A 23,700-nucleotide genomic window follows, 5' to 3' on the forward strand; every position below is an offset into this window, starting at 1 on the left:
TGCTGCCGGCAAGACTTTGGGTTCTTTGATCATGGCCTGATCTACAAAACGCCTGGCCTGCTGGTAACAGGCAGGAATACCTTGACCTCTAGGGGAAAAAGGGTTCTAGGACAAGAGTTATCGGGGCTCATTGAGAGGGCTTTAAACTAGATTTGAAGGGGGGTGGGGATGGTACTGGGCTTGCTGGTGAGGTGCCAGGGTGTAGTTGCTCAGCGCTCATGGGCCAGTGTGCCAGTATTTCTGAAAGCCAGAAGGCACACCACATCTCAAGGGTCAAAACTACACACACAACTCCCTCTCTGAAATGCTTATACACCAATGCACGCAGCATGGGGAATAAGCAGGAAGAGCTGGAGGTCTGTGTGCGGTTGCGGGGCCATGATCTCATTGCAATTACTGAGACGTGGTGGGACAACTCGCATGACTGGAATGCTGTCATGGATGGCTATGTCCTTTTCAGGAAAGACAGACCAGCAAGGCGTGGTGGTGGAATTGCACTCTATGTGAGAGAGCATTCGGAATGCATTGAGCTCTCACTAGGGGCGGATGAAGAGCGAGTCGAGAGCTTATGGGTGAGGATTAAGGGACGGGCAAATATGAGGGACACTGTTGTGGGTGTTTATTACAGGCCACCTGATCAGGATGGGGAGACTGATGAGGCTTTCTACAGACAACTGAAGGTAGCCTCGCAAGCGCAGGCCCTGGTTCTCATGGGGGACTTCAATCACCCCGATATCTGCTGGGAAGACCACACAGCCAGGCATGCACAGTCCAGGAGGCTCCTCCAGTGCATTGATGACAACTTCTTGACACAGGTGGCAAAGGAGCCAACAAGGAGAGGAGCACTTCTAGACCTGGTACTGACAAACACAGAGGGACTGGTGGAGGACATTAAGGTTGGGGGCACCCTAGGTTGTAGTGATCATGAAATGATTGAGTTCAGGATCATGGGTACCACGCACAAAACAACAACAAGAAGTAAAATCGCAGTCTTGGATTTCAGGAGGGTTAGTACTTTGACCTCTTCAAGAAACTGCTTGGAGAGATCCCGTGGGCTAGGGCTCTGGAAGGCAAAGGGGCTCAAGAAAGCTGGTTGATATTCAAAGACCACTTCCTCCAAGCTCAGGATCGGTGCATCCCTAAGAGAAAGAAATCGGCCAAGGGACGCAGGAGACCTGCATGGTTGAGCAGGGAGCTTCAGAAAAAGCTCAAGTGGAAGAAGGAAGTTTATAATAAGTGGAAGAAGGGACTGACCCCTTGGTTGGATTACAAGAATGCCACCAGAGCGTGCAGGGATGAAACAAGAAAAGCCAAGGCCGCCTTGGAATTAGACCTGGCTAGGGACATCAAGCACAACAAAAAGAGCTTCTACAAGTATATTGGAAGCAAAAGGAAGACCAGAGAAGTTGTAGGCCCACTGCTGAATGAGGCAGGAGTCACAGTGACGGAGGATGTGGAGAAGGCAGAGTTACTGAATGCCTTCTTTGCTTCGCTCTTTTCTGCTCGGCCCAGCTCTCAGGAGTCCCAGGCATTGAATAAAGTAACAGGGAAAGAAGACGACTTCCCTTGGGTTGAGGAGGAGCGAGTGAGGGACCAATTAGATCATCTAGATATTCACAAGTCCATGGGCCCTGATGGGATGCACCCGAGAGTGCTGAGGGAGCTGGCAGAAGTCATTGCTGGGCCGCTCTCCATCATCTTTGAAAAGTCCTGGAGAACAGGCGAGGTGCCTGCGGACTGGAGGAAAGCCAATGTCACTCCAGTCTTCAAGAAAGGCAAGAAGGAGGAGCCGGGGAACTACAGGCCGGTCAGCCTCACCTCCATCCCTGGAAAGATGATGGAACAGCTCGTTCTGGGTGTCATCTCAAGGCACGTGGAGGAAAGGAAAGCTATCAGAAGTACTCAGCATGGATTCACCAAGGGGAAATCATGTCTGACTAATCTGATAGCCTTCTACGATGGCATGACTAGATGGATAGATGAGGGGAGGGCGGTAGATGTGGTCTACCTTGACTTAAGCAAGGCGTTTGACACGGTCTCCCACAGCATCCTCATAGGGAAGCTTAGGAAGTGTGGGCTTGATGAATGGACGGTGGGGTGGATAGAAAACTGGTTGAAAGATAGAGCTCAGAGGGTTGTGATTAGGGGCACAGAGTCTAGTTGGAGACCAGTGACGAGTGGTGTTCCCCAGGGGTCAGTACTGGGTCCAGTCCTGTTCAATATATTCATCAATGACCTGGATGAGGGGATAGAGTGCACCCTCAGCAAGTTTGCTGATGACACCAAGCTGGGTGGGGTGGCTGACACACCGGAAGGCTGTGCCACCATACAGAGAGACCTGGACAGGTTGGAGATCTGGGCAGAGAGAAACCTTATGAAGTTCAACAAGGGCAAGTGTAGGGTGCTGCACCTGGGGAGGAACAACCCCATGCACCAGTACAGGTTGGGTGCTGACCTGCTGGAGAGCAGCTCTGTGGAAAGAGACCTGGGAGTCCTGGTGGACAACAGGATGACCATGAGTCAGCAATGTGCCCTTGTGGCCAAGAAGGCCAATGGCATCCTGGGGTGCATCAAGAAGAGGGTGGCCAGCAGGTCAAGGAAGGTCATCCTCCCCCTCTACTCTGCCTTGGTGAGGCCACGCCTGGAGTACTGTGTCCAGTTCTGGGCTCCCCGGTTCAAGAGGGACAGGGAACTGCTGGAAAGGTTGCAGCAGAGGGCTACAAAGATGATTAGGGGACTGGAACACCTGTCTTATGAGGAAAGGCTGAGGGATTTGGGTCTCTTCAGTCTGGAAAAAAGATGGCTGAGGGGGGACCTTATCAACGCTTATAAATACTTAAAGGGTGGGTGTCAGGAGGATGGGGCCAGGCTCTTTTCAGTGGTGCCCGGGGACAGGACAAGAGGCAATGGGCACAAACTTGAACGTAGGAAGTTCCACCTAAACATGAGGAGGAACTTCTTTACCCTGAGGGTGGCAGAGCACTGGAACAGGCTGCCCAGAGAGGTGGTGGAGTCTCCAACTCTGGAGACATTCAAAACCCACCTGGACATGTTCCTGTGTAACCTGCTCTAGGTGAGCCTGCTCTGGCAGGGGGGTTGGACTAGATGATCTCCAGAGGTCCCTTCCAACCCTATGATTCTATGATTCTATGATTCTATGATTCTATGACATTTTTTTAGGATCCGAGAGCTTTCAATTCCCACATGTAATAAATTGGGCAAGGAAGACAGGAGATTAGCATGGCTGAATGAGGGTGTCCTGATCAGACTATGGTGTAAGAAGGCAATGCAGAACCAGGGTCAAGTATCCTAGGAAGAATATAGGGATAATGCCCAGATGTTTGGGGATGGGATCAGGAAAGCTAAGGCACAGTTAGAGCTCAATTTGGCAAGGGATGCAAAGAATAGGAGGTCTACAGCAACATTGTTCAGAAAAGGAATATTAAAGAAAATGTACCCCTCCAATCCATAAGAAAGGAAAACTAGTGACAACTGTCATGAAGGTGGCTGAGGTACTCAAAAATTCTTTGCCTCAATTTTCAATGCCAATGTCCCTGAGAACTAACAACTAGTCAGCCTCACTTCTGTGCCCAGTAACATCATGGAAGCTTATCAAACCATGTGGAAGACAGAAGTCATTAGAGAGAGGCAACATGGCTTCACCAGTGGCAAATAGCACCTGACTAATCTAGTGGCCTATGATGGAGTGATTTTGATAGTGTATAAAAGAAGAGCTACTGCTATCATCCTCCGTGGAGTCTGTAAGGCCTTTGACACCATCCCACACAACATCTCCCTAAATTGGAGAGATATGCGTTTGATAGGTTGACTGTTAAATGGATAAAGAATTATCTAGATGACCTTATCTAACCAGTTGCAGTAAACATCTCAATGTCTAAATGGAAACCAGCAATGAGTGGTGTCTCTCAGGGCTCTATATTGGGACCAGTGCCGTACAATACCTTTATTAATGACATAGATTGTAGGAATGAGTGCACCCTTAGCAAGTTTGCAGATGACACCAAGCTGAGTGTTGCAGCTGAATTGCTAGATGGAATGGGATGCCACCCAGAGGGACCTTGAGAGCCCTGAGGAGTGGGCCCATGTGAACCTCATGAAGTTCAATAATGCCATGTGCAAAGTCCTGCACCTGGGTCAGGGCAATCCCCAGTATGGAATACAGAATGGAGCATGAATGGGTTGAGATTAGCCCTGTGGAGAAGGACTTGGGGATACTGGTGGGTGAAAAGTTGGACGTGCAATGTGCACTTGCAGTCTAGAAAGTCAATCATATCCTGGGCTGCATAAAAGGCAGTGCGGCCAGCAGGTTGAGAGAGGTGACTGTCCCTCTCTACTCTGCTCTCATGAGATCCCACCTGGAGTACTGCATCCAGTTCAGGGCCCCCAGTACAAGAAAGATATGAACCTGTTAGAGTAGGTCCAGAGGATGGCCACGAGATTGGTCAGAGGGCTGTAAAACCTATCCTATGAAGAAAGGTTTTCTCCACAGTGAGAGTTGGGGTTCTTCAGGCTGGAGAAGAGAAGGCTCTGGGGAGACTTAATAGTGGCCTTTCAATATTTAAAACAGGCCTATAAGAAAGACAGAGAAAGACTTTTCACCAGGGCCTGTAATGATAGGAAAAGGAGCAACAGTTTTAAATTGAAAGAGGATGGGTTTCAATCAGACATAAGGAAGAATTTTTTTACAATGCGGTGGAGAGAAACAGCATCAGGTTTCCTAGTGAAACTGTGGATGCCACATCCCTGGAAGTGTTCAAACTCAGGTTGGATGGGTTTTTGAGGAACCTGATCTAGTGAAGGATATCCCTACCCATGGCAAGGGAGTTGGACTAGATGGTCTTTAAAGGTCTCTTCAAACCCAAACCATTCTATGATCACATAGACATAAATAGATATTCAGACATTTAGATTATTTATTTTGGGAGCTTTTTAATTTATTTTCAATGTATTCCTCTCTCCTGCCTCCACAAATGACTTAGTTTAATGTCTGCCTTGAAATATTCTGAGGTATAATATTTTGTGCAGTAATACCACTTTCTTGTAAAATTAACTCCTTGAAATATTATTCAAAATGAACTCAATTTTCCACATCATTGTAAATTTCACATACATTTTTATGCTATATATCCTACATTACCTGCAGAAGCAGCTCACATTGAGTAAGCTATCAGCGATCTTGTTAGATGTCTTTGATAAGAATCAGCTAATCTAGAATATGCATATTTCATGTACTTTCTGGATGTAAATGAAATTTCTGCTATGTGAGTTCTAATACCAATCATATTCCATAAATTGATTTCATTTTCATGTCTTTTCAGTAACATTACTGATAGACTTCTCTTTTATCTAGTATTATAAGTGTGGTATCTTGACAGTGATCTCATGTCTTCTATGATAGCTTTACTAGAATCTCAGGTATCATTGCATCACATTGTGTTCCTCTAGATGTACATTTTATAGTAGGAACATGTTGTATCAGATGGATGAATTAGTTTGAGAGGAAGAAATCACACATTTCTCTACATGAACTTCATTTTTAGCCTTAGAAAATCTTTTTAACGGGTGTTTAGACACCTGCAGTTCTTACCTGCCCCACCCCAACTCAAACAAGAAATGAAGAAACAGAAAATCCAAAGCAAAAAAACCCAAACTGAACCAAAACCAACAAACCCAACGTGTAATTCTGTAAATAGAGGATACATTGAATTAACTTAGACATATAACATCAGAATATCCTGAATTTAATGGTTCAGCATTGTTACTACCTTTCATATTTAGGATGTAGTACCTATATGATGAGGTTTGTTGTCATGTGAATTTGAAAAATTAGATGATTACAGGGTAAACAACATCCAAGTATATCAGAATTTATTGAAATAAGTCTGTGATTCCTACAACTGTGTCTACCTTGCAATGCAGAAATACCAAAGCTACACTTGACTCAGAGTCTGGAAGCAGATTAATTGTATTAATGTATAGGTCCATACAGACTATTATACCTTACTGAGAAATGAATACATTTGAATATTCCTTTTTGACTTAGAAAAGTCTCAGACATATCAGATTGGTATAGAGGGAACTTTTCATTAGGTTCTGAAAGTGACACAATCTTACAGAGAGAACACAAGCCCCAAGGTTTGCAACAATTCATTTATCAAAAGAACATTTCTTCATAAGTTTTAGGAAAATTAAGGATAAATAAAAGCAAATATTGCTGGGGTTTGTCAACAGGGCTTTATTTCCTAGGACTAAGGAAAAAATTATGATCCTAATATAATAAAGGAATAGCTATTACACATTGGTTACCCATTGTCTTAGATTTCCACTGGTTTCTGGGGTATTTAAACTGATCTACTTGATTTAGAACGTAATCTGTAACATACTATACCGTGAAAGCTAGTCTTTAACTAACATAAAACATATTTCTTTACAGATAATTTAAGAGCTAAATTTAGCAACAAGTAGCAGATAACAGAGTGCACATAAGGTTATACTAGGGTCAGTAATCTATATAGAGAGTGAAACTGAAACATAATAGTAGTGCAATCCTGTTGGTACTAGGAAGCTGTATGACTAGGATGAATGTTGAAAGACCAAAATAAGCAATTGTGAGTAAAAGTTGAGTTAATGGAGAGCTCCCCCAAGCTCATAATAACCGTGGGACGTAATAACCATTCTAAAAACATCCTAAAACATTCTAAAAATATTCTAGGGATTTCAAAGTTTATTCCCATCTAAATCTGACAGTTGAATATTTTGCCTTTCCATGTATTCTTCTTAAATTTTAACTCTGAGATATGCACCACTCTTCAGCTGTCTCTAAGCTTTTTATGCGTGGTATTCAAAAAACAAAATTGTGTATGTAACTTTCCAGTTGAAATTATTTATCTTCCAAAATTCTATTTAAAAAAATCTATTTTATTTATTTGAATGTTCCACTGAAATACACAGAGATAAATGGATATTCCAAAAGCTGAGCATATAAAAATAAACATTGCCTTACAAAATTAGCAGCAGTCAACAAAAAGCTTAGACATCCAACACAATATCGGGGTGTGGGGGGGTGGGGGGAAGAAAGGTTTATTATCTCTCGCTAACTAATAGAAGAAAAAGAGAGATGGTCTTTTATAAAATATAGGAAGCTTAAGGGGTTTAGGGTATTCTTTGTCTACTGTATTTTTTAAAAATTATTATAACCATTTAATTATCTTTATGTAATTTATGCATACAAAGCTCATTTTTGATGGAGTAGCTCAGTTTAAAGCTAGCTGCCTAAGATCATTTCGTATGTTAAATATGAATTACAGATATACGGCACTGAAAATCCGACAGAGTTCCCACTATTTTACAGCATAAGCTAGCTGTTACATTTAAATTTAAATCCTAAATATTTTTAATTTTGTATATTAAGCAAACTAAAATATTGTAACAAGCATTTAAATAACATCAAGTGCTTTGCTTTTTTAGATTAAAGAAGCTTTTTAATTTCAGTGGGAGTATCTCGATATATTGTAAGTTGACTAATTCTTTCTTTTATGTTCTTTATTATTTGATAGCATAGTAATAGGCCTTAGGAGACATCCTACTACCGCAATCAGGAAAAAGTTAAATTATTTGATTAATCTGTATGACAGATTTTAATTATAGAACAAAGGTAACATGTTCCCTGTATTTTAAGGAGAAAAGAAAAAATGTAATACAGTTTAAATTCAGAGTGCCATCTAGTGCTGAATAGAAATGTAATATTTAAGATAAACATATCCATCTTTTAAACCAATGTACGTCATCAAGATCTTAAAAGACTATAAAAATAAAAATTAAGTATGTGTGTGCTTAATATAGTACATTATAGGAAATCATTTTAAAAACTATGATATATTGACTTTTAAAAAGGCTGCAAATTTTTGTCTGGAAAAATCTCGAATATACCACTATGCCTACACTTCAAAATATCTGACAGCACAACATATGGAATTCAAATATTTCTTTGCCAGTATGCAGAAACCATTTCATATGAATTCATTATGGTCTCAAATTCTGTTTTCCTTCCTTGATCACCTATATCTGAGAGTATTAACTTCCCCCCCACCTTCCCCCTCTGTCTCCTCCCCCCCCTTTCCAGTTGTGGAAACAGTTGCTGTTCTGTTTGTTTTGTGCTTCATTTTTTTTCTCCCAGTATCAGTGAAAGGGATTGAACCTATTGTTTTCCCTTATTTGGTATGCCTGATATAATTCCTTGGTCAATAACGAATATTTCTTGGGAAATCCTTATCCAGTGTTCATAAAAAAAATAGAAATCTTCAAGTCTTTGACTCAAATATATCAGTGGGATTGATTACATTATTTATTTTGCTTGTTTGTTTGTTAGTTTTAAATTTTGGTAGTCAAAAGCTATAGCAGAATCCAGCATTCACAAAATAAACATTTTTATGGAGGCCAAACTATTAGTCTTTTAATTTTACCAGAAAATCTCCAAACCAAAGGAATAACGTGTTTGAAAAATATGCTCCTAATTTATCAGTGAATTTTGCCTGTCTTTCATGTGCACTGGAAATACCAAATATTCTACAAGCTCTCATTCTTTCCTGTTGACTTTCTATTTTTAATAAGACACCTCAAAAAAGCACTAAATGAAGAACTAGAACTTTTACATATAAAATCCTGCTTTACACAGATGCAGTTAAATATTATGCTCAGCAGATCCTTCTGAGACTCTGAGCAGTCTCAATTTCTGAACTTCTCCCCTTTCTGCTTTCCTCTCAGTCCTCACCACAACTCACAAACCACTCAACATATGCATTTTTTGATAACAATACCTCAAAATGAGATACAAAGTAATTAGGAGTATGTTCTCAATACCTTCTACATTTAACTTAATAATTTCTTCTAAGAAAATAAGCAAACCATGTATATTTTTCAAGGAAAATTAAGTTTTTACTGGAAGGATATTTTAGGCCACCAAATAGGGAAATTTATTATAATTAAACATTATAATAATATATAATAATATATAATATAATATAATAATTATAATTAAACAGAATTATTCTTTATTGTACAATATGTCCAGTTTAAAACGACACATGCTTATCTTACCAAACAAATACACCTGGCCATCACTGCCTTCTTACTGTTAGGAATATATATTTCAGCCTTGATCACACGTCACTTTTTACTTCATGTAAAAAGTGAGTGGTTAAGGAAGGCTGTAAGCTAAGTGCTGTAGGAATCCCACCAGAAGAATTTCAAAGATAGATGCAATGCATCACTGAATCTGTTTCATAACATTTCTCTACCACTTTCCTTCCTGCACTTGTGAAGAATTTATGCTGATGGAAAATCCTGTCTCCAGGCAGACTGTCTGTTGGGGCCCAATAGGCAATGGATCAATTGGAGGTTTTCTGGGGTTTTTTTTGTTTGTTTTGTTTTTGTTTTTTTTTTATCCAAAATGATAACAAATGACCTGTAGGTTAAACAAACAAACAAAAAAACTCGAATTAAGACTTTCTTCCCATATGTTTGGAACTGATTCCAAGAGAATTGAAACATTCCCATATGATTATATATAACATCAGGAGAAAGTTGTACAGATGGGCTTTACAGATAAACGAGCTGAGCATTTCAACTCTTTGGCTCTTTTTTCTCCTATTACTTGAGAAAGATAAATTACTTCCAAATTGAATTCAACTAGGATTCAATGATAAAAATAGTAGTCATTAGTTTCATAATTTCTAAATGGAAAACATCATTTCCCTCCAAAACACAAAATGGATGTATTTGTGTAAACCATATTGTCCTTCATCACTCAGCTTGTCATTGTTCATGTAAACAAAAAACAGGAAGAAGGAATCCAGTCTTACATCCACCTTACAATATGTTTTATTATAGTTATTTTTTATTATTATATGCAAAATACACTTCTTTTCCTGCTAGACCTACCAAACACTCCCAATTTCCCATGAGTTGAGATTAAATTCCTTTTCTGAGTTAAAAGAATAAGACACCAATTTTCCATTTGGAATATTTGGAATTCTGTTGACAGTCAGAAAGAGTTAGCAGCATATTTGTCAATTTATATTTTAAAATGCTAGTGCCATAGAAAATAGTAATTTGCTAAAAATTAATATCTATATTTAAATGGAACAAAATAATTGATACATAGCGATATTTCCAGAACTATGAGGAAGTGAGAGTTTCTAGCATATTAAGCATTTTGAACATTTAATGTTTAGTCTGATACTAAAAAATGCTTTTATTGCCAACAGAGAGAATTAGACAACTCCAGGGTGCAATGTATGCCTGAATCTTCCATAGGCATCAACTTCAGAAAATTGAAGTGAAGAAGTTAGTGAGTTTAATTTTTCTGTAGATATCTTGCTGCTGACTCTCAATAGTGTAAGTACCCAATTTGAGTGGAATGGTTGTCATTTTGAAGGACTTCAAAAGTGATAATCATTAAGTCTCTCTTTTTAATTACTGACAGACACTCCAAAGCAGAAGACTGTGTGGTTGTGGAGTCTCCATCCTTGGAGATATTCAGAAGCCACCTGGACAAGATCCTGGACAACAAGCTCAACATGACCCTGCTTGGGCTGGACAAGGTGACTTTCAGAGGCCCTATCCAACCTCAGCCATTCTATGATTCTTTGATTCTATGAAGTCACCACCCTATGCTGGACGATTTTGTGGCAGGACGAATCACCCTATGAAAATTCTTAGCTTTCCCTACTGATTAAACAGGGAGACTGGCTGACCAAATAAGCATAGAAGTCTAGTTTTATCAGGGCTAAAATTAAATAAAGTAATTCACACTCAGTGTGCAAGGATTACTATAAACAACACTGAAAAAATCCACCATTATATACTAAATAATATGCATATAATTAATGTTATGCAGCTAATAAACAATTATCTATTGAACTAAGAGTGAAGCATGAAACTGTGGACATTGAGACTATCTTAGCAGTGACTGAAAAATTGTATGAAGACATATTGCATTACTGGTTCTTCAACCCATATGTGCTGAGTACACCATAGTCACTTCTTCCTCTAAGGAATAATAAGGTTGTATGAAAGCAGAAGACTCCTAATGTAGATCATTGTGGATCCAGGAAGAGATAGGCAAGCAGCTGGAAAACACTTAAGGTTTGAAAAGTTTAGACACAGCCAAAGTTGATCTGGGATTATCATAGTCATCCTCTAACGTCTGTACTGGTTTTGGCTGAGATAGAGCTAATTTTCTTCATCAAGGCTTGTACAGTGCTATGTTTAGGATTTGTGACCAAAACAGTGTTGATAACACGCTGGTGGCTTAGTTATTGCCATGAAGTGCCTACACAGGTTCAAGGTCTTTTCTGCTTCTCATTCTGCCCCACCAGCGAGTAGGCTGGGAGTTCACAAGAAGCTGGGAGGGGACACAGTAGGGACAGTTTATCCCAACTGACCAAAGGGATATCCCATACTCTATGATGTCATGTTCAGCAATAAATCTGGGGGAAAGGAAGAGGACAGGAGTAACATTTGCAGTTATGCCATTTGTCTTCCCAAGTACCTGTTACACGTGATGAAGCCCTTCTTTCCTGGAAATGGATAAACACCTGCCTGTCAATGAGGAGTAGTGAACGAATTCCTTATTGCACTTTGCTTGTATGCACAGCTTTGGCTTTATCTATTAAACTGTCTTTTTTCCCATGAGTTTTTGCAGTTTTTCCCTTCTGATTCTCTTCTCCATCCCACTGGGGGAGAGTGAGCAAGTGGCTGCATGGGGCTGAGCTGCCAACTGTGATTAAACCACAACAGCTTCCAAATGTGAATTGCTAATACTGAATACATACAAATATATACAGGGAAACTATGGTAGCAACAAAATCTGTTCTCCCAAGTGATAGCACTTTATTTTGCCCCTGAGCTGATCAGGCTCTTTCCATCTTAGAATAAGAACGTAGTTTATTTGTTTGCTTGTTTTCTTGTTTTAAAAAGGGGTATCAAATAGAAATAAGAAAGAGAACTTAAAAATTCTGTCGTTCCTGTGAAACTGATACTAAAATACCAGACCCGAGAACCTGTACAGTGTGAGTTAATTGGGTTGTCCTAAACCAAGAAACTTCAAAATACAAAGATAGCCTCAAAAATTAATGAGAATATCTTATTCTTAGAGCAAAAGAGCATATGGCAGAAGTCAACGACACATTTAGAAAACAGAACTAGTTTACAAGGCTGCTGCTTTATTCCACAAACATTGAGACCTCAGACTTTTTCCAGTGAATGACTTTATAAAATAACAACACTTTTTTGAAGACAACTTTTTGGTAAACCTAAAAGTTCTATGTTTAGATATCTGTTTTTAAGGCTTCGGCATATGTGACATCTTTGCTGTTCCTACCTGTACAACACATTGTGCAAAATGTAGTTATTGCTTTTAATGAAAGAAAAAATAAAAGACAAAAATTTCAGTCCAGTCACGTTGATATTTTAAGAAAGAGGAAATCTCCCCATTTCCCTGCTTTTGATGTTAATATTTCTGGCAGTTCATCATTATTCCTCACAGTTATCCTGAAAAACAGACATAAGAAACACAAGTCAACCAGTGAATTCTTTTAATTCCTGTACACTCTCATACACATAGACACACACACACACACAGATATACTGACATATTGGCATAAACATTAATACAAATTTATATTATAAATTTATTGAAGTAAGAATAGGCACTTATATGGTATTTTGAATAGAAGAATTCTTCTTTATTAATTTAAAAGTTGCTTGGTGACATTAACATGAGCCCAAGAGAAATAACATGTTCCAATTAATTCAGTTTAGGGCATTGTTATTTTTTTACAGCATTTTAACTAATAGCACTGCTCAGGTTAAGTAATAACTAATAAACTTCTGCTTCTTTCACTGTCAATAGCTGTCATCTGCCTCAAGATAGTAACAAACAAACTGGTAATTAAAAGTCCAAATTCAATGAAAACATCAGTTTCAAAGCCTGAACAAAATTATATTTTAGGACTGTGTAGGGGTCCCAGTCTATGTTGTTACTTTTTTAATAAATGAAAAAAATGCACATGAAATGTCAATTTATTATTTTTCTCAGTAGAAATTACTGAGGTCCTCAATTACATTATATGCACTTGTCATCTTGTGAAAGAAATCCAAATAATATTCCAGGGGTTTTATGTTTTTGAGACCCATAGGACAATTCATTAACCAAACTATTTGTTCTGACACCTGTGATTTTTCCATTGAAATGCTTCATATCTTATAAAATTAAAAGTAGGTACTACTTTCAAAACACCAAACTGACTTAATAGTTTACATCTTATTATTTAAAGAAATCAGAGTCTTCAGTAACTTTCAGCTATTTAGACACATATATATTTAGGTCACCTTTAGCCATCACAGAGTTGTTCATCTAAGATGGGGTCTAACTCACCTGTAGAGGGTATCTTACTTAAATTGGGAGTAATTTTCATGGTTTAACCCCAGCTGGCAACTAAGCAGCACTCAACTGAGTACCAGCTTGCTCACTCCTGCCCCTGCCCCCCGCAGTGGGATAGAGGAGAGAATCAGAGAAGTAAAAGTGAGGAAAAAACTTGTGGGTTGAGATAAAGACAATTTAATAAGTAAAGCAAAAGCTGTGCATGCAAGCAAAACAAAACAAGGAATTCATTCACTGCTTCACATTGGCAGGCAGGTGTTCAGCCATCTCCAGAAAAGCAGGGCTCCATCACCTGTAACAGTTACTTGGGAAAAAAAAAACATCATAAGTCCAAACATCCCCCTCCTTCCTTCTTCTTAGCTTTACATGCTGAGCCTGATATCACACAGTACTGGAATATCCCTTTGGTCAGGTGGTGTCAGTTGTCTCAGCTGTGTCTCCTCCCAGCTTTTGTGCAATCCTGGCCTACTCGCTAGCAGGTTGGTATGGGGAGCAGGAAAGAACTTGACTCTGTGTAAGCACTGCTCAGCAATAACAAAAACATCCCTGTATTATCAACACTGTTTCCATCACAAATCCAAAACATAGCCCCATAGTAGCTACTATGAAGAAAATTAACTCTACCCCAGACAAAAACAGCACAGTAATCCATTGGAAGCGTCTCTCTGCTCTCTCTTTCCTCTAAGGACAGATTTTTAACTAGAATGTCTAGTCTTCCAGGGCTTAGTCTTTCTTCTGAACTATCTGCTTAACATCCCCAGCAAATTTTGTTATCAGTGATAACCTATAATGCTGATAAAGAACAATGAATAATGTTGAACTTTTTAGCTCTTTTTAATCAGTTGCACACTCCTGAGTTAAAAAAATGTATTTCCTTTTTAGCATCCACATAGTCCTTCTGAGAGGCACTCATTTTTATATTTACATTTAACTCTTAATTGGTGGGGATAGTTGACCTCTTGTTCTGTCTTTTTTTTTCTTTTTTTTTTTTTCATTTTTCAATTTCAACATCTAAGATTGTGGTTCTGTTTATCATTTTTAAGTATTGGAGTTAGAAGTGTTGATCTTACAATTTGCATCAGACATACAATCATAGTAGAAGAATAATTTTGATCTAACTTTAGTCCTGTAAAAATATTTCAGATTTCAGCCTGAAATCACTAGATTTCAGACTTCCTGCACAGTTGATGCAATCCTTCTGGAGAACAAAGAATCTGTCCTTTAACTGAAGGAGTGAATTATTCCTTTTAATTGACTATATTTCAAAGCTTATTCATTTCCTGGCAAATACATTATGTGGCACATGCCAGACACTTGGTGGCATAAAAGTCAGATCCTATTGGAGTCAGGCTGAGGGAGCCTGCTTTTCTTCCCATGGAAATCAAAAGAAAGATGAAGGAATGACATATGAGTAAGTTGGTTCTGATATTAATTTGGAATACAGACATTATATACATGTAGGTGGTTCAGGAGTTTTGAAACTCTCTGAAGTGCCAGTATATAGGCATAGGCTATCCAGTATACGAACACATACTGCATCTGAGCTACTCCTCTCATCCTTCCTTTAGAGATGATAAAGTAAAATAAGCTTCCTCACATTTCAATTCATTTCAGAAGCCAAATGCCCTAAAAATGCCTATTTATATGCATTGAGTATAAATGAAGAGTCAATATCTCTGATGTAGATATCTACATTTAGTCAGAGAAATCTCACTTGTAATATGTAGAATTAGGAAATTCCATGTTATGAGTCCCACTTTTAGAGTTTCTGAGTAATCAAAAGAGAATGAACCTCCTATAGACATCTAGTTCTGAGAGTCATTCAGAACACACAATTTAGACTTTTTCTGTGTCTTGCTTTTCAGACCCATCAAGATCTTCCAATGACTACAAATTGACAAGGGCCCAGAAGTTTTTACTTATAAATGAAGTCACCTGATACTGAGCAAGGGCACAGAAAATTTTAATTTAAAAAATGAAGTCATCCTACTATAGCCCCTAACATTCTACAGGATGAATCACTGTACTTAGCATTACAAACCTAAAAACTATGGCAGATCCCCATGCTTTAAAATATTCTATAATATTTGCATACATAAAAATTGTGGTTCAGCGTAGATTTTCTGTAATTACATTTGCAATTCTTGCATCCAAGGTCTCTCATTTATTGATTTGAAAATGTTTAATTTTATCAGACTTTTAAAACCTTTCCATTTGTTGCAAACATTTTGTATCCTATTTGAATAGCATATCATAGATATGCCATCCTGTATTCTAAATAAAAATTATGTAATTAAGGTTTTGGGGACAGGGAACAGAGAAAAGGATGTTATTTCTGACTTTGAATTGAAGATCTGTGGAATCACTGGTTTTAGTGGAAGAACTTTCAGTATTTCCAACCTTTATTACAACTTTTCATCTTGTAATATATGGTCATATGCTCTGCTGACATCGGTCTTGAATTTTAAAAAAGAAATTAAACCAGACTATGATTACTCAAAAATGAATAATGTATAATTTCTAATTCAGAAGTTAATGCTGGTTTTTATGTCAGATGAGAGAAGTTCTTTGATTTACTTTGTTTACAATGCCAGAATTTGAGTTAGGGAACCTTTTTTTTCTGTTTATTGTACCAAGTATATTTTGTTGTTGTCAACATGAGTTTTCGAGAAAGTTTTCCCACGTCTTAGTGACTACAAAATATTTTTCCCCTTCTATGTGGTAGATAACAGATGACTTGGTCTTATTTTAATGAGATGGAGTGGTTAAGAATAGAATATTGATGTCCCACTGTTGTTGAACAGAACCTGATTATGCAAACAAATTACTTTTTAGAAAATTAAACAAATTAGATAGTTTTCCATTTTTCACAAAGGTCAACACAACTACACATTATGAGATGTATTTTCTTTGATTTATTTTGATTTTAACACTTTCTGCTTTCACTGGAAAACTCTGAGTTCTTACAACAAAAACCCTAATGAGCTCTCATTCTCTAAACCACATTATCCATGCTACTCATTTTCTATGGCATTACTACTATAACACCCCCTTATATGCAATTCCTTTAGCTCTTTTCCAGGTGAAGTATACTTTTATATTTAAAGAAAAAGTTACTCATTTTTCAAATGGAAACTGTTTTGCATCATCACCTTTTTCATACTCCTGCATACACTTCTTCAGTTCTCCTGCAGAGTTTAAAGCAGAATAAAGATGCTTTCTTTTTCTGTTCTCAATTACTTCATAGAATAGAATCACAGAATTGTCTAGCATGGAAGGGACCTTTAAGATCATCAAGTCCAACCATCAACCTAACATTGCTAAGTCCACCCCTAAACTGTGTCCCTAAACACAATGTCTACCCTTCTTTTAAATACCTCCAGGAACCACTTCCCTGAGAAGCCTGTTCCAATGTTTGATAAACCTCTCGGTGAAGAAATTTTTCTAATATCCATCCTAAATCTCCCCTGGTGCAACTTGAGGCTGTTTCCTCTTGTCCTATAACCTGTTACTTGGGAGAACAGACTGACCCCCACCACTCTGCAACCTCCTTTCAGGTAGTTGTAGAGAGGGAGAAGGTCTCCTTTCAGCCTCCTTCTCTCCGGACTAAAGAATCCCAGCTCCCTCAGCCGCTCCTCATAAGACTTGTGCTTTAGACCCCTCACCAGCTTTATTGCTGTTCTCTGGACATGCTCCAAATCTCAATGTCTTTTTTTGTAGTGAGTATTCAAGGTGGGGCCTGACCAGTGCTGAGTCCAGGGGGATGATCTCTTCCCTAGACCTACTCACCACACTGTTCCTGATATAGGCCAGGATGCTGTTGGACTTCTTGGCCACCTGGGCACACTGCCAGTTCATATTCAGCCAGCAGTCGACCAGTACCCCCAGGTTCTTTTCTGCTGGACAGCTTTGCCCAATAATTCCTAACATCTGAATCTTTCAAGCACTACTGTACTGATATTCTTGTCTACTCCTAAAAATTAGAAACTCAAGACCTCATTTAATATGGTAATCATCCACTCAGAACCAGTTATTGTGTGTAAAAAGATGGGATTCTCCACATAGCTTTACACATCTTCATTTACTTTCATCTTTTTTTTTTTTTTTTGTAAATACATACTTGGTTTTCTGAAGTTATTCTGCAGTTCTTCGTAGTTGCCTGCTACCTTAGTAGCAGCAGGTTTTGTCACTTCAGTATTTACCACTTTTTGTAACATTTCCGGTTATGCTGAACCCCCCAATCCCCACCCCCCCACCAAGAATAGGAAAGGTTCCTCAAAGCTACATCCAACCTGACCTTGAACAACTCCAATGATAGGGCATCCGCAACTTCTCTGGGAAACCTGTTCCTGTGTCTCATCACCCTCAGCATAAAACATTTCTGTCTTACATCCAATTTAAACCTAACCTCTTTCAGTTTATAACTGTTGCCCGTTGTCCTGTCACTACAGGCTCTGGTAAAAAGTCTGTCCCTGTCTTTCTTATATGCCCCTTTAAATATTGAAAGGTCAAAGAAAGGTCTCTCCAGAGCTTTCTCTTTTCCAGGCTGAACAAGCCAACTCTCTCAGCCCTTCTCTATAGCAGAGGTGTTACAGCCCTCTGATCATTTTCATAGCCCTGCTCTGGATCCAGTCTAACAGGTCCATGTCCGTCTTGTAATGGGAGCCCCAAAGCTGGATGCAATACTCCTGGTGGGGTTAGGTAGAGGCAAAGAATCACCTCTCTCGACCTGCTGGCCACACTGCTTTTTATGCAACACAGGATATGATTGTCTTTCTGGGCTGCAAGCACACATTACAGGCTCAGTGTCCAATTTTCCTTCCACCAGTATCCTCAAGTCCTCTGCAGGCCTGCTCTTGATCCTCCCATAGTATGAGGGATTTGGTTTCCCACGTGCCTTTGTTCCCCTGTACTTCCCTAAGATTATGGAAATGGGCCTTCAATTATTTGGGCTCTTTCATCTGCCATTGTTTCTCTGTGCTTCTTTTATGTGTGTGCAGATGAGCTTTTATCACATAACCAAACGTAAAACACAAAGTATTCAGGTATTTAATCCTGCACTTACTATAGGATTTGGAATAAATATCATATGGTTACAGAAAGCTCCTTCTTTTCACTGTTTTTTTTCCTTGATAATTTACTGACATTAAAATACCATACAAGTCTGTGGTGCAATCCCTCTCCCCTCTACTCAAAATTAAAACAAAAAAAAAAAGAAAAAAAAAAGAAAAAAGAAAAAGTGGTGAAACTTTCATCTTCTTCATTGTAAGTCAAGATGGAAAAGAAATCATTATACTTTTCTGCTCTGACATTATCTTCTCTGAACACTTCTCTCAGGTTTTGATCATTTACTGACCTTATAAAGTTCCCATCAAGCTTTGTTCACCTAATCTGCTTGAAGAATGACTTACTGTTATTTTTATGCACTCTACCAGTATTTCCTCAATGTTTTTTTTGTCCTGACTTACTGTGTTTTTAAATTTAACCTGCCAGATTTTAAGATATTTTGTGATTTATTGTTTTTTTAACTTGAATTTAATAACTTACTTTCCCTGCTATTTAGCTAGGACACTTTCCTTGATACATTTTTCAGACTTTATCCTGAAGTAGTATAAATTGCATTTGAACCTCCAGTATAGTATCTTCTCAAAGCTCCTGACATTTGAAAATGTCTTACTTTTTTTTCTACATTTGCTTTATCATTTTCTTTATAAGCTTCCTAATTTTCAGTTAGTCCATACTTTTTTCCCTGAAATTAAACACAGAAGACATAGGAGTTTTTGGATTTTGATAATCCTGGAAAAGCATTGACTCTAAGTACATTGTAGTCACTGTTACAGATCAGATTTTGATAGTAATATTGTAAATCTATGACACTGACCACAACCAGGACCAAATAGATTTATTTATTTATTTATTTATTTATTTTCTTTTTCAGGTATCTATCCACTCCATTCCTGGACTGTCTAAAAACTCAGTCTAATTTTTGTTCCTTAGTTTGCAGTTAGCCCTGTTCATGTGATGGTCATCAACATCAACATTGTGTTTGCTTCTTCCATAGCATGTATGATTTCATTCAGATTCAGTGTGTCACAGTTTCTGTTACAATTCTCAAAAAATTGTACTAATATTACCTTTACTTAATTAGGACAGGAATTTAAATGTTGTTGACATAGAATATCCTTGTGTTTACTTTTACAAATAGAAACACTCTTTCATCAGGCAAAGGAAGCTCTTTCCAGTGTATACTTTGCACGGAGCGCACTACAGATTGTCTCCTATGTATTTTCAACAAAGTTTCTGTTATGCTTTGAAGTCATTATCTTAACTTAAAAATAGGCATCACCAAATGCATTTCTGTTATTTACTGGCAGTATTTTCAGGTGTTTCAAAAAGCCATTCACTTTGGGATATGGCTGATGTAACTTGCTGGTGTTTCAAACCTAACTATGTAATAGCTTGATAACCAAAACAAAAATGTTCCTGCCTTTTGGTAGACACAGCCAGTGCAAAGAGGTGTGTTGCCACTTTCCAATGTTGAACATTGACACCACAACTGATTGTCCTTCAAGTCTTCCTGAAGTCCCTTTTACATGAAGTTGAGTATGTTAGCCTGGAGAAAAAGCTATTCCATTCTTTGAACATTTCCTTGATGAGTTTCCACATGTCCCTTGCTCCTTCCTCAGTGGCACTTCTATTTTTCTGGATGTTGGTCTGCTCAAATGCATCTTTTGGGGCATTGGTGATCTGTCTTTATAACTTCTTGAGCCCCTCGTGATCAGCCATCCTGGTCACAAAAGTTAGCTCCTTGTTTCAGAGGACACAAGCTTGTTACCTGGGTTCACCTTATTTTCCTGCAGAGAAAATGACACTCATACAGTAAGACAAAAGCATTTCATCTAACATTTAACACTTACCTGGAATATTAATGACATTTATTAGTTTAACGTCCATTTTACTTTCTTTTGTTATTCTTCAGCATGTATATAGCTCTGTAAAAAACAAAAGCTCTTCAACATGAAGTGTAACCCATTGCCTTCATTGATTGGATCCTTACTGAACAAATTGTCATTACAAATATTCATATTTCTTTCTTGTGACTGTTTTGATAATAATAGTTACAAGTTTTGATAATAATAGTTACAGTATCTTTCCTTTACCTTGTTTATAATTCTTAGGCTAAATACATGCTTTTTATTGTTTTTTATACAGTGAGATGGAAGGTAATTTTTTTTTACTACTATATAGGAATATTACATAATTATATTTTTAACCTTTTGTCAGGGAGTACATAGCAAGGCTGCTTCGGGAGGGGGAATGAGAGCTGAGGATGACACCAGCACAGGCAATGCCTTCACTGCCAAGAGTGAAGTCCCACAGCACCTGGGTAAATGGATGAACCGGGGCCCAGGTAAGGCTGGGGGTGGTCTGTTGGGAGTGGAATAGAGATGGAGACAGAGCTGGGCAGAAAACAGTTGTGGTGCAAGCCCAAGGGGCCCATCCAGGCCAATTCCTGGATGAGAGACAAATTCCACATGGCATTGAGCCCAGGACTGGCTGGAGGCAGGGTCAGAGATAGGACTAGGCATGGGCACACCTGCACCATCACTGGGGCCAGTCTGGGGACCAGCTGATCGTGATCCCTGTCTTTGAGCAGAGAAAATGTCAAAGTCTCAAAAATAAAGCAATCTGAAAATACAGTATACTAAAAGCTCCTCTGCAATTTAAGATAACAATTCCAGTTAAATCAGACCAATCTTTCCACTGCAAACAATTACTATTATTATTATTATCTTTAAAAATGCCAGCATTATGCTTCAGCAATGATGATTTTTTTCATCCTGTTTATAGCAAGAGGGATTTACATTAGCTCATGAGAAAGGGTACTGTCTAACACATGGCATTAAGTGTAGCTCAGATATTAATCTGATGGTGTGTATGTATAATTTTTAAAACTCAGAGGGAAATATTCACCACTTTCTTCCAGTCATGAAAAAAAGCTGAATTATTAAAGGAGGAACATTTATTTTACTTTATTTAGTTTTACTTTATTTAGTTTTGTTTTGTTTTGTGTTGTTTTGTCCAATAACAAATAAGTTATTTCAGAATGTTTGTTAAGTTACATCTTAAGAAAGATGGAGGAATGTAGATTTGATTTCACATATTAGTCCATATAATAGTAAGTCAGACTTGACCTTCATTTCAGGTAAAACAAATTTGTTATTTGAACATAAATTTAAAAAAAAAAAAGAAGGCAGAAGACCATATTCTAGGAGGGGTTGACATTTGCTGGCTACCAGATACCCACTAAGCCTCTCTATCACTCCTCTCTTCTCCAAGATAGGGTGAGAAAATATGATTAAAAGCTTATGGGTTGAGATAATAACGAGGAGATCCCTTACCAATTACTGCCACAGGCAAAACAGACTAGATTTGGGGAAATTAATTTAATTTATTGCCGATTAATTGTAATGGAGTAGGATAGTGAGAAATAAAACAAAGCTAAAAACACCTTTTCCCCACCCCTCACTTCTTCCAATGCTCAGCTTCATGCCTAACTCTTCTATCTTCTTCCCCAAACAGTGCAGGGGGATGAAGAATTGGGGTTGTGGTCAATCCAGAACACTTTGTCTCTGTTGCTCCTTCCTCCTCATGCTCTTCCCCTACTCCAGCATAGTGTCCCACCCATGGGAAACAGTCCTTCACAGACTTCTCCAATGTGGGTGCTTCCCATGGGGTTCTTTAAAAACTGGTCCAGCATGGGTCCTTTCCACAGGGTGCAACCATTCAGGAATGGACTAACCCACCGTGGGTCTCCTGTGGGGACACAGGTCCTGCTGGAAAACCTGCTCCTGCATGGGCTCCTCTCCAAGGGCCACAGCTCCTTCCAGGAGCCTGATCTCTTCTCCCAAAGCCATCCCTGCAGCACCCTGCTACCAAAACCTTGCCACATAAACCCAATATCTTATTCACAATGTTCAACTGATGTATTTAAAAAAAATCTACTTATTTTGTTTATAGTATCATATATATATGTTTTAAACGTAATGTAACATTCCACATAAAATAACTATAGTGTATAATACTATACATACACTATGGGTATAAGATTTTATATCTTTATACATATATCTGTTATATCGGGAAATGTGTCTACAGGTAGGAGTCATAGATGCTAGATCACAATTAGACCCTGAGTGTAAATCAGCCACCATACTGGTCTGCTCAGAAGGCATTCACTTCCTTACACAAAAGTGCTTAATGTGGTTTCTGATACTCTAGGCTATATAATACACCTGAAAGGGAGTAAGCTGTATCACATAGAACTTAAATGAAATGCACCCTTTTGAAGTAGAAACCTGGAGGCCAATATAAGCCATTGTACCTCAAGTAGGCACTTATTTTCATGCGCTTTTTCTTGCCACTACCAATAATGGTCTGATATGCTAGCTCGGATTACACATCCAACTTTCAGAGGTTCAGAATTGGTGCAGATGAATCCTCTCCTCCAGCATTTGGTCTATGTTAGGATAGAGCAATTCTGTCTTTAGAAGTCTTTCATTCCACCAATTGCTCTTTCTCCCCTAAGTTTAGTTAAAAAGGATGGAATACATGCTTAACTTGTCTATGGTCAAAGCTAGGTGACAAGAATTCAACCCAAGACAACATCTTGTTGAATGAAGTACTACTGAGTGAGCAAAGGAATTGGAAATTGACTGTCACTGTACTTGCCTATGATGCTGATTTCTATAATGTAAATTTTCGATCTACAGTAGGGCTAACCTCCTATTAAATTAGAGTGAGATTATGCAATAACAGCTGAGAAGACAAAAGAAAGAGGAACGGAGTTCATGAGGTTATGTAAATTTTCCTGATTTACAAAGTTCCCAAACTTACTCTTTTTTTACAAAATATACTGCATACCCTTTTTGAGAGCAGGAAGAATGAAGGAACTGGTACAAACTTGCTCTTCCTTGGAAAGGAAAAAATAGCAGATTAAGAGAAAAAATATGACTCATAATCTTAATTTTTTGCAAAATAAAGAAATCAGAGCATTGACTGACAGTACATTCTTTAAAGACTATTTTCAGGAAATTACATGGTTGCTCTCCAAGTATTCAGCAGCATTCCTATGCTTTGTGTAATATGACAGCCACTTTCAATTATTTTCAAACTTGAATTACCTAAAAGTGACAATCATTTTCCCCGCTTTGTTCTAAGAAACATTTAAAAAA

The sequence above is a fragment of the Chroicocephalus ridibundus genome, chromosome 1 (genome assembly GCF_963924245.1).
Source record: "Chroicocephalus ridibundus chromosome 1, bChrRid1.1, whole genome shotgun sequence".
In the NCBI taxonomy this organism is placed as follows: domain Eukaryota; kingdom Metazoa; phylum Chordata; class Aves; order Charadriiformes; family Laridae; genus Chroicocephalus; species Chroicocephalus ridibundus.